The sequence below is a fragment of the Haemaphysalis longicornis genome, unplaced genomic scaffold (genome assembly GCF_048455015.1).
Source record: "Haemaphysalis longicornis isolate Haplotype H1 unplaced genomic scaffold, Haemaphysalis longicornis Haplotype H1 scaffold_10, whole genome shotgun sequence".
Taxonomy (NCBI): Eukaryota; Metazoa; Arthropoda; class Arachnida; order Ixodida; family Ixodidae; genus Haemaphysalis; species Haemaphysalis longicornis.
The window spans coordinates 31,091,362-31,102,836 of NW_027526204.1; the positions used below are offsets into that span (position 1 = coordinate 31,091,362).

General features: G+C 45.5%; 1 long non-coding RNA gene across 1 annotated transcript in view; it reads left to right on the plus strand.

The window, feature by feature from the left end:
- The window catches only part of LOC144157676 (uncharacterized), a 31,142-nt gene extending 23,812 nt beyond the window's left edge, over positions 1-7,330 (plus strand). Inside the window, exon 4 of the long non-coding RNA XR_013319818.1 lies at positions 7,167-7,330. This is a non-coding gene — a long non-coding RNA (uncharacterized LOC144157676). The remainder of the gene's footprint in view (positions 1-7,166) is intronic.
- Positions 7,331-11,475: the final 4,145 nt, after the last annotated feature.

An 11,475-nucleotide genomic window follows, 5' to 3' on the forward strand; every position in this document is an offset into this window, starting at 1 on the left:
GGGAGTTTTTTCTTTTGTGTGTGGGTTTGTGTGGTTTCCCTCCCGGTTTTTTTTTCGTCTTTTTTTCTTTTTTCCTTCACCTAGTGATTTTCCCTCTTCTCTACGTTATTTTTCGACCTGAGGCTTGCAGATGGTTTCTGATAAAGACCCCACTCTCACCCCCTGGTCTGCTTCCGGCGGTTCTGAGAACCTTTCGGTATGCTCCGCGGCGGGTCAACAAACACCCTCTCATCCTTTCTCTCCAAAAATTCCCCGAATATCAAACCCCAGCTGACTTTCTTGTGATCTACTTCGTGGCTCAAACTATACAACCTTCTTTGTCCCTCAATACCTCCCCCGACATATTCCCAAACCAATCCGCTTCCTCAATTCCGGAATACCGCTCTGGTGCTTTAACCACTACGCACCAAACCGGTATTCCGGAGGTCGTGGGTTCGGATCCCACCTGGCGTGCATTTTTCTCCACTTTCTTCCTTTCGAAATTCTTTGTCTGTTTCAATGGCCTACCATATCCTCCCCTTTGCTTTCCGGGGTTTTCTTGACTGCCAAACTTTATTTGTCTTATTTTCAACGAGCCCCTCATTTTCTATTCTGATTCGCTATATATATATATATATATATATATATATATATATATATATATATATATATATATATATATATAGGGCTTTTTGCAAATCAGACAGACATAAGAGTTGGCAGTAAAGAAAACCTCGGAAAGCAAAGGGGAGGTTGTGGTAGGTCATAGAAACAGATAAAGAATTTGGAAAGAAAGAAAGTGGGGAAAAAATGCCCGCCAGGTGGGATCCGAGCCCACGACCTCCAGAATACGGTGCGATTACCATTACGCTACCGCCGGGGCGATTTTCCCGTCCACTTTCTGGGGTATTTATGTTAGGGTATTTTTGTTCCTGTGCTTGAGGGCGGTAGCCAGCGCCACTCGGACTACTCGGGGTGAAGGGGAGCTTCTTATTAACGGCCAGGCCGTGACTACGACATGTCAAGAGTGGTCGACCATCGTTGAACCCTCTTGAGCTTCCTATGGCACAAAGACCGCCAGAACAGAGGCCCTCGCTATGCATGTAGCGAATTAGAATGGGAAATGAGGGGCTCGTTGGAAATAAGACAGAAATAAGAGTTGGCAGTCAAGAAAACCTCTGAAAGCAAAGGGGAGATTGTGGTAGGTCATAGAAACAGATAAAGAATTTGGAAAGAAAGAAAGTGGGGAAAAAATGCCTGCCAGGTGGGATCCGAACCCACGACCTCCACAGCATCCACGACCATCACGGCCTGGGGGTTAAAAAGAAGGTTTCCTTCACCCCGAGTAGTCCGCGTGGCGCTGGCTACCACCCCCAATCACAGGAACAAAAATACCCTAACATACATACCTCAGAAAGTGGAGGGCAAAATTGCCCCGCCAGTAGCGTAGTGGTTATCGCACCAGACCTGTATTCTGGAGGTATGTAATACTTCAAGTTCGGCAGTTTTCTATCTAACAAAGGTCGTAAATTTTTGTCCTCCATAAGTTCAGAGTTTGTTTCAATAGGTCCTATGTAAAGGGGACTCTTCTTTCTTGCCCCCAATCCTGCATTTCATCAAACAATCATCGGAAAAGAAAACCGCGTGCACACCATACCTTTGGCATTTCTGTATGAAGTCCAGTGAAACGTAAAATCCTATCCAGCCTCGCGTGGTTGAAACCTTGAAAGTGGACGTCTTTTTCACCGTCTAGACATTGTACGACACGAGTCCATAATCCGCAACAATTTCGGATAACAAATTAGTGCTAGCAGTTCAATACGCGTTGTTCCTTGTTTTATCCCGGGCAGAAAGTACGCAGTTGAAATCACCCATTACCGTGCGCATTCCGTCTGTATCAACGTGTTGCCTGAGAGTCACAAAAAATTTGTCAACTCATTACGCTTCACTTATGACGGCTACAGACCGGGCGAATGGTGCTTACCTGACACGTGAGGACTACGCTACGCGTTTTTAACCGCCGCCAAAGGGCCAGCGCTGCAAGCGTTGGAAATATAAGGTATATACTGTGTAAACAGTTTACACTTTTTTAGTTTTAACATTTTAAGCAGCTTATGTTGTATAGCGCTCGTGCAGTAAGAATCCCCCAAATTACCACAATATCTCACGTCTACCAATTGCATTTCCTAGTCGGAAAAGCGTTCACAGATGTGTGGTCATGCTGCTGACCGCTGTGCTTGTTCTCCTAGCGCAGAAAAGTGTTTCGTGCTCCTTTGCTTTACGCTGTACGGTAAACTTATCAGTTGGTTTTATTTCCTTAGTACCTATATTGACTTCGCTGACTCTTCTCCCGCTTTCAAGTGGTATTAGAGTTTCCTACTAGCGTAACAGTCAGCGAAGCGTCGCATGTGCGCTTGAGTAACGCTTGTGTGGAGCGACCTTGACTTGGAGCTAGATACAGTGTGCAAACTAACAAAGTGAATAAAGGCACATTCTTTCATTCACAAACGTGTCATGGCTTCGTTTCAACTGAGCGAACAAATTGCGACAACCCGTCCGCGGCCGGTGGACTAAACGCTGGGCCGAGTGACTCTGCCGGAAGGTCGGCGAGCCATGCAGTAGCTCAGTAAAGCCAGGTCATCTCCTCCTAACGATACACGAAAACGCCCCAGAAAATGGGCGAGGATGCAAAGAGGAGGACAGCGATTTCGAATCGATTTTTGTACTAAATAAATTCGCGCAAACGCGCTCAGAATGGTCGAAACATGGCCTATGGACTCTGGACTACTATTTGCGCTAGTAATCCTGCAATGTTTACAAATCACTTTAGTGTCCCTTTAAGTCGGACACTTGCACCACCACTCCGTTTCACCAGTGGCACCGAAATCAGCCCAACAGCCAACTTATAAACGCATGACAATGCGAAACTGGGAAAGGACAAACAAGAAAGTGTGCCGTCTGTAAAAGAAAGGAAGGCCTTAAAGGGGCCGATCAGAAAAATACAAGTTTGTTTTATTCAAAAGACTTCGCGTTTTATAAGTGGCCCGAGCGCGTGTCCGGCCGTAAACGATGCCGCATTAAATAAGAAATTATTCCATTTAGGCTAAATTTTTGATTCTCCCGCCAAATCGTGTTTTCGTGACGTCTGCAATGAAGCCACAAGGGCCGGTATTCACATGAACTTCTAGTGCGTCACTGGGCTCTGCCACGGCCGGACTGGAGCAGCGGCGAGCGCGCACTTTCATACGGCCTGCGCACCCAAGAAGGAACCAATACAGCAGATTCTTTACAGTGGGGGCGCTTCGAACCAACCCTCTGCCCTTCCAACCCGCCTTTCTGTTAGTCGACGCATCGCTTCTGGCCGAGCGCAGCTGTGTGTTTTTGACAGTGCGCTTCGCTGCCGGCGGGCCGCTCAGCCCGACCGGAGCGTGAATAGCAGAATCACGTTTAGCTAAGCGATAACCCTATCTCCCTCGACGGGAAATCATTCGCTTCACTGGTCCTGCCCTGTGCGTGTTCAAACCAAGACATCATCCGAAAGGAAAAATAAAAAAATAAGAAATGATATTTCAGTCACGGAAAGTGCCGCGTTTATTTGCCTGTCTCACCATTTTCATAATACAGTCGCTGATAAGATATGAAGACCGCGCATATTTTTCGTCATGCGCCCCGCGTTGAAATGTTTCTTTCAAATGTTTGATTCGGCGCTTCCGAATGATAATGTTAGGCTGTTTGACCCTAATAGACCGAAAATTCAGAAGGGGGTAAGGAATCAACTATTTTAAGAACGCCCATGTAAATTAACACTGGCAGGTATCACCTGTAGCCACGGCAGGGCTAGGGCAGCGGCAAGTCCGCGCGCACCGCTCCTCTACCCCGCCCGTGCTGTGGGTCAACTGGCGAGGGTTGGTCCGAAGCGCCACGAACTAGCGGCGGTGAAAGGTGGGAACTATACCCGAAGCGCAGGCCGTATGAAACTGCGCGCCCGCCGCTCCTCCAGCCCGGCCGTGGCTCTGCCACCTTACTTACCTCAGTCCTCCCAGATGGCGCTACCATACGGGGCCGCGGACCGTTGTCCGCCGTTGCTTTGTTTTTGGCCGCATTTGCGCCTGGCTTGTTTTTCTTACGGCAGAAAGTAATGGTTTCCTGAAGCATGGGGTATCCTCGACAAACAGAGTCATAACGACAACGTCGCTTGCGCCAATCGGCCAGTGTCGTATAAGGCAACTCCAAAGCGGCGGTCTGCGCCGCAACTAAAACAAGCATAGTGCGCCCAATACCAACAGCGTGCGCTTCGGTAATTCTTTGTCCACGTGCATTTTCGTAACTCCCAGTGAATACCCCACAACCCTTACTGCCTTAAAATTAATATGCATTACATTTAAGGGCAAATAGCTCCTTCAGCATGCTTATAAGCCGTGCCTAATTTGTGTTTGCTTCTGCCTGCCTCAGCCAACCACGCGCCCAGCTGGACAAACGACATCACAGGTTCTGTTGCGGGAAATGAGCTAGCGGGTCGCGTGGTCACCGCCTTTTTTTCCCTAATGATACAGCTTATTTGAGCGAAGTATGCGTTAAAAGTGGGGTCAGTAGGGTTCTAGCGAGGCAATCTTTCGAATGAACTAATCTTGTGTTTTGTCTGCATGGCGCCTTGAAGGAGGAACAGACTGGCACAGCTTCTACTATAAATACAGAAACCAGAAAAAAACAGCGGCGTTCTAATTCTGCAACGCTACACGTTACTCTGCTATGCAGAACAAGCACGGTCAATAAAGTCGAGCGATATCCTCCAGAGACCCGAGGCATGACGTAGTAAAAAGCCGTGAATTTTTTCAAGTAATTTTTTCAAGAAGGGATGATTCTGATGTCATTCTTTATTTGCTATGACATTCAGTTGAAAAGTTATCCGATGTGCAATATATTGCACACTGGGACTAAGTTGAAAAAAACCATGAAACATGATGTCACAGTGTGCGTGCGTGTGTGTATGGGTGGCTGTGTTGTGTGTGTTGTGTGTGCGTGTGTGTTGTGCCTGTGTTGCGTGTGTGTGTTGTGTCTGTGTTGTGTTATGTGTGTGTTTGTTTTGTATGTTGTGTTGTGTGCGTTGTGTGTGCGTGTGTGTGTGTGTGTGTGTGTCTCGGTGTTTCTGATGAAGATAGAGAAGCCGATCGGCTATGGAAACCCTGTCCACTTCTTGACACCATTAGAAACGGTTCTCTCACTCGGCCATACTCACAAAACATTTGCGTTAACAAGCAAATTATTCCCTTCACCGATAAAAGCCCAGCTAAGGCTATCGGTCCTGGCTTGTCCAACCGGACCGGCCTGAAGCCCTTAAGGCACGAATCTCTCCAGCGCAAGGAGTAAACGAGTGTCCCGGTGTTTTTTTAGTGCACTTTACGCTCCAGCGCGAGGCGTAAACGAGTTCCCCGGTGCCTTAGTGCCGTGAATACATGAGACTACGATTACCACGACAGCGACCGAAGACGTCAACAGCCTCAGCCTTTAAGGGGCTTCGGCACTATAGAAACCTAATTTCAATAGAAAGAACGGAATTAAAACAATGCATTCTACCAAACGTACTAACAAAGAATCAACATTGTCCTGACATTCCACCTGTTTCATATCGAATTTAGGAGTTAAATAAAGAATAAACCAAAAGTCAAGGCAGAAATAATGGTGCTGAATGATACCTGAGTCTTTCATGAGCTCGTAAAGCGAAAATTAAAAGGGTCACATTATTTTTAAAAACCTAACAACGATTTACTTTGGCGGCGTCGATAGAAAACCTTCGGACTGGAAAACGCCATTGTTGTTGGTATAAGCGCGCTCTCGCACCTACAGTTGCAGGAAACACAAACAGATTGCAGCCCCAGTCTCTAATTCAGCTTTGAGAGGCTGTTTCGATTTCGCTTTCAGCCAATTTTGTTTACGGAGCGCTGAAATCTGATTGTTTATTATGTTGTACGCGGGGTCTTAAGAGGATATTGAATATCGTCGTTACCAGATAGCTCATGTGGAGTAGTAGAACGCACGAGGTAAATAAGCGAGAAAGCACAATCGGGAGAGTAAACTAGGAGTTTGATTTTATGGTGGAAAAATCCTGGCTATACGCGCTATGATGCAGCTAGATTGGTGCCGCCAGCAACGTACCAACTAGAAGCCATAGCGTCCTCGCGGCGAATAATTCGGGGAAACGTTCATCGAGGACGCAATAACAAGCGCCATGTAACGCCTACCCCAGATTGTAATTTCTGTCAGACGAAACGAAGCAGAGTGAAATCACTTCGACACGTCGCGTGCACGACCAACAGACGCAGTATGCAAAAAAACAAGTGTTGCATATGCACATGTCACAACTGTCGTTCTGCATTCAATGGCATCTAGTCCCTCAAAACATTTTAGGGAATTAGGGATGTGTCAAAATTTCTACCAATCGATACTTTTTCGCCTCCCCGTACAGGCATTATTGACAGTACATGCTGTAACTGCGTTTGTCAGCTGCGCCGATGATACTTCGGTGGTGCTTCACGCCTATAAATTAAACACCCCATAATTTGACAGCGAACAGTAAGCGATAGTTAGCAAATACTTCGCATCATTTCTGAGCTCCAAAAAGAGTCGCTGCGAGACTTCTTTCGTAGAAGAGAATAATACAAACGCAAGGGTGTCATTATTGTGACGCTGTTTAATTGTTGCATTGTGACAAAAATAACTGGGACCTCATAAGTCGGGGCGTAAAATCCGACAACCATAGCAACATTCTGCATGTAGCCATCCTATCAGGCGCTCTGGTAATAAAAAAATTCGTTCGTTAGGCGCAACCTAATGCAGCCATTACCAGTGCCTTATTTGAGCTGAATCCCAACTCCTAACTTGTTTTTCTAGGCAAAATAAATAGAGTATAGCTGTGCAAGAGATAAACTCGTGTTTCTACTTTTTGAAGTTGCCTCAAACGGGTATTCTTAAGCTGCTAACTTCGATAAAAAACTTATAATTCTCAGACAAAAATCTTGTTTTCTTTTAAAATACATCAAAAACATCAACTAAGTGATCCCCAACATGGGTAAATAATGCACCTATTTTATGACCATGTTATGTATTGCTTTTATTTTTCAGTGACAAAACTGTGTTGCCTTCGCGTTAACTGAGACGTCTTCCAATTATTTTTACCTTGTTTCTTTCAGTGCAATAACAGCGAGTCGTGCTGCGTGAGGTTAAGGTGTCTTCCGACAGCAATGAATGCAAATGACTTGAAATGCCTTGAACCTCCTTGGAGAACCCGTGGCTAGCCAAACCATGGTTGAATTGTGATGTTGCACCCAAATCTTTGGTAAATTAAAATAACTGCTCCGCCGTATTCTTAGTTTCCACTTTCTCCATTGAGACGTGTTTTGTATACATCGTAAACGTGGAATTGCTATTCCCCGCCCCATAAAACCACGTAGAGATATCAAATGATGTTATTCTGCGAACACTGAACTTAAACCTATCCTTGATACCTTGAGCACCCCTGTTTTGCCCAACGATTCCAAAGCCAATTCCAATACCGATTCCAATACCCATCGCCTGGCGTTGGCACCACAGTCACGTTCACTCCGGCGTGAATCTGCGATTAATAATTGCCCTTTTAAACCCATGCCTCAAACAAAATTGTAACTACTGGTTGGCAGCTATTAAATGCAAGCCTTCTTGATGTTCATGACAATAAAGCACCGGCTGTGTTGTTGGCACCTTCGGAGGTGTCAAGTGAATTTTCGAAAACCAAAGTTCTCTAAGGATCACATATTAGCCGGGGGATGCATGAGGTCAATGCGCCCCAGCAGTATCTTGTTTATTGGCGAGGCAACCGAAAAAGAATCCAGTAGGCGGGAAACATTATTCACTGTATAAGTGCGCAGGGGGTTTAGATGTGCATGGTTTATTGTGTATTCTTGATAATGGCGAAAACATCGCCAAAGGTTTGCTCTTAAATAAAACACGCCACTTGTACCGTACACGTTTAATTAGGGGTGGCCAATCTTTCGTAAGCCCTTATGTAGCAAGTACAAAACATTTAGCGTGTAACAAAGCGTAGTGCTGCATGCCCCAAGGACGCGTGTTCGATCCCGGCCATGCTGGCTCGCTTTCAGATCGAAAAAAAGGAGAATAGACTACGCATCTACATTTCAGCACAGGTTCGTTGCCCCTGGGTGGTGGAAAGGAATCCGGAGCACTACATTAGGGCGTCACAGCCGAGGTTTAGTTCCTGCACGGTACAAGCCTGAATTTTCCACTAAAGCATTTAAACTTGGGTTTTCTGCGCCATGGAGACCACATAAATATTTCTGCACCCAGTATTTAGATGCCATAAAAAGACAATAAATCCGAGGTCTTAGCCATACAGCGACAGCGTCGAATTATTGCAGGAAAATTGCAAACTGAAAAAGTATTATACAATCACAAAACATGACATCACCGTGAAACAACTGTAGGTTACAAAAACTTCGAGTCGATGGTGAATGGCTATTACACGCTAGACAGCCATGTCATCATTGTCAGTCTGAAAATCATTTCCAGTAACCACGTAACTGGGGAGAGCATTCTAGTTGAATCTTGTTTTGGGGAAAACGAACATTTACAGAGATTATTTCGGCGCTGATACAGTCTAATCTTTTGTGCTATCCCGTGTAGCGGCAACGTAATGACGCTCCTTTAAATAAATGTTTTTTTTAATAATTCCATTCTTAGAATTTAAAACGCGATGTAGAAGGCTTAACATTATTTTTCACGTGCTGCAAGTGTTTTCCACCCAAAACCATCAGCAATAGTTTTGCTTCTAGCATAGAGGTGATAACTGGCTGCGATAAATTATAATTTGTCACAGCAAATTTCAGTAAATGGTTTCTTAATTACAATAAAGAAAAATAAATCGTATTGGGCAAAAGAAATCACTACAACGCACGTAGGGACGCTACTACTGGTTGACCACCAAGGTAACAGGGTGGATACCGAGAGACGGGTGTTGAAAAACTTTTGCAGTGCGCAGCCAGAAGTGGCGAAGACCGGAAATGCCGAGCGGAACGCGTTTCGCTCCCCCCTAGCAGACGACGCTCGCTTTCCTAGCGCAACTCGCAACCGCAGCGCCGCGGTGGCGAGAGTCGCGGCCGGCCGCCTTCTCTCCACGGCCGGCCACATCTCCACGCTTTAGTTTCAGTTCCGCATCTCCACGGAGATGCGGAACTGAAACTAAAGCGTGGCAAACTGTTCGCATGGCGACGCAGTGAAACATCCCCCTCGCGAGGGGCACGATCAAATGCAGAGCATTTCCGGGGGGCGCACGACGTTAAGTAGTTTGCATTACGTTAATGTGGTTGCACTTGTGGCAACTGCTGACGAGAGAGCGCTCGTCAGCAGTAAAATTGGCAACCTCGGCGCACGTTGAGTCCGAGAGAGGGGAGGGAATGTCCTTGAAACATGCCTGGGCGCGCTATCGAATGTTTATCGCGCCGATAGCGAAAGGTCTGAGCCAGGCATGTCGAGGCGAGCGATGCGGACAACTACGGATGCCAAGAACGGGTGACATCGTGAGTTAAAGCAATGCTCTGCATTTAAAAGGGGAAAGTCAAAAACTCCATCGAGGGACGAAAGGAGGAAGTTCGGAGGCAAAGAATGGACTCCAGCGGCGCAGGACCCGAGCGGATGAAGGTCAATGAGAGAGACCTTCATCCTGCACCGGAACTAAGTAGGCTGTTGGTAGTGCTGGTGATGATGTACGTTTTAGGTTGCGAAGCCCCTTACGGGCTGGGGCTGTTGGCGTCTCCTGTCATCGTCGTCGTCGTAACCGTTGTCACATGTAGTAACGGTACAAAAACACCAGGAAACTCGTTTACGCCTCGCGCTACAACGTGACGTATACTAAGAAGCACCGGGGCACTCGTTTACGGCTCGCACTGGAGCACTTCGTAACGTGTACTACAAAGACGACGGTACACTCGTTTGTGCCTCGCCCTAGAGAGCTTCGTGCTGCAAAGACAAGAGACTTTTCCAGCAAAGCTGTATACCTCTAACCCCAACGGTTTTATCTCCGTTGGCCAAAACGCCAAGGCGCCAACAATACTCTAGTGCACTGCGTGCTTCGCACCTCCCCAGGTTTCACGCTAGTGGAGATGGCCCGGGATGTTTTTGGACACGCTCTCACTTGCCTATATTTATTTTAATAGACGGATCCCCTGCTTTGCAAACGTATTAAACGACTGGTCTAATCTTACTAATGTGCAGAGTTTCCTTCAACTCCGTAGGGCCATGCTTGAAGTGTCTCTAAAATAATACAACAGGCTGGACGCTTTTGCCGCAAGTGTTTCTGTGTATACACACCAATTCAAAGTTGAAGAAAAACAAAAAAAATTATCTAACCTCATGGCAGGTTCACAAACAATGTTCATTTAGGGTGTATGAAGTTTCTAGCTTATTTTTTGTATTTTTAAACTCTACCTGAAGCGCTTCTTTGTGAGCAAGGCATTTTCCATCAATCACTCAAACTAGCGACGGTGTCAGGGTCTGTCTGCGAAATTTGCGCGTAGTTTACACACGTAACGGTAAGAAATAGTACACAGTCAACCGCGTACAGCCTAACTGTGCACCTAATTCACCCGGAAAGTCATATAGAAAGATGAGAATTAACAAGGTTCCGAGATTTTGCCTTTGTGGTTGACCTGACAAGAGTGCCACGAAGGACGAAGAGACACCATTAAAACAAACCATTGTTCGAGTCCCGCATGTGTAGATAGTCTTTGAGCCAGCCAAGTAAACGCTCTGTAATTCTTAGATGAGATAATTTTAACAGAAAAAGTATGTGGAACGCAACCCTTAATGCCTTCATTAGGTGTAGAAATGTGCGTTTATCTGTTGCTATTGCCATATCATGAGCGATACAGTCGATAAATTCTGTTAATTGGGTTGCGCAAGATAATATGGAATGAAAGCCGTGCTGAGTACTAGTTAACAATACCGTTCTTTTAGGGCTGCTTTATGATGTTTGAATAAATTTTAGGTGTAACGTTCTACAGCATATAGACGTTAAGGACAACAGCCTATAATTATGAGGTTTGGCCCTATTTCCGGCCTGATGGATTTGGGTTATGTTAGCAATTTTTCAACCTTTTGGTGATATTGACTCCTGCAGCGGTTTTTAAATAGTATCACTAGGAAAGGGGGAAATATGAGTCGTACAATCTTCCAATACTTGGTTAACGATACCATCAGAACCATTACAGAAACGGCGGTCCAACTTCGCTAGCAAGGCATGCACTCCTGGTTCTGTTTATTTCTTGATTTTTTATTTATTTATTTTGTGATGTATTTATTTATTTATTTATTTATTTATTTATTTATTGTGCAACTAATGGCCCTCGGCAGGAGGCTATTTCATAGGCGCAGCATTCGTATACATCAAACGAACAAAACATGAAAGGCTGCAAACAAAATGACAAATTATAAATACAAAAAAATCCAAGC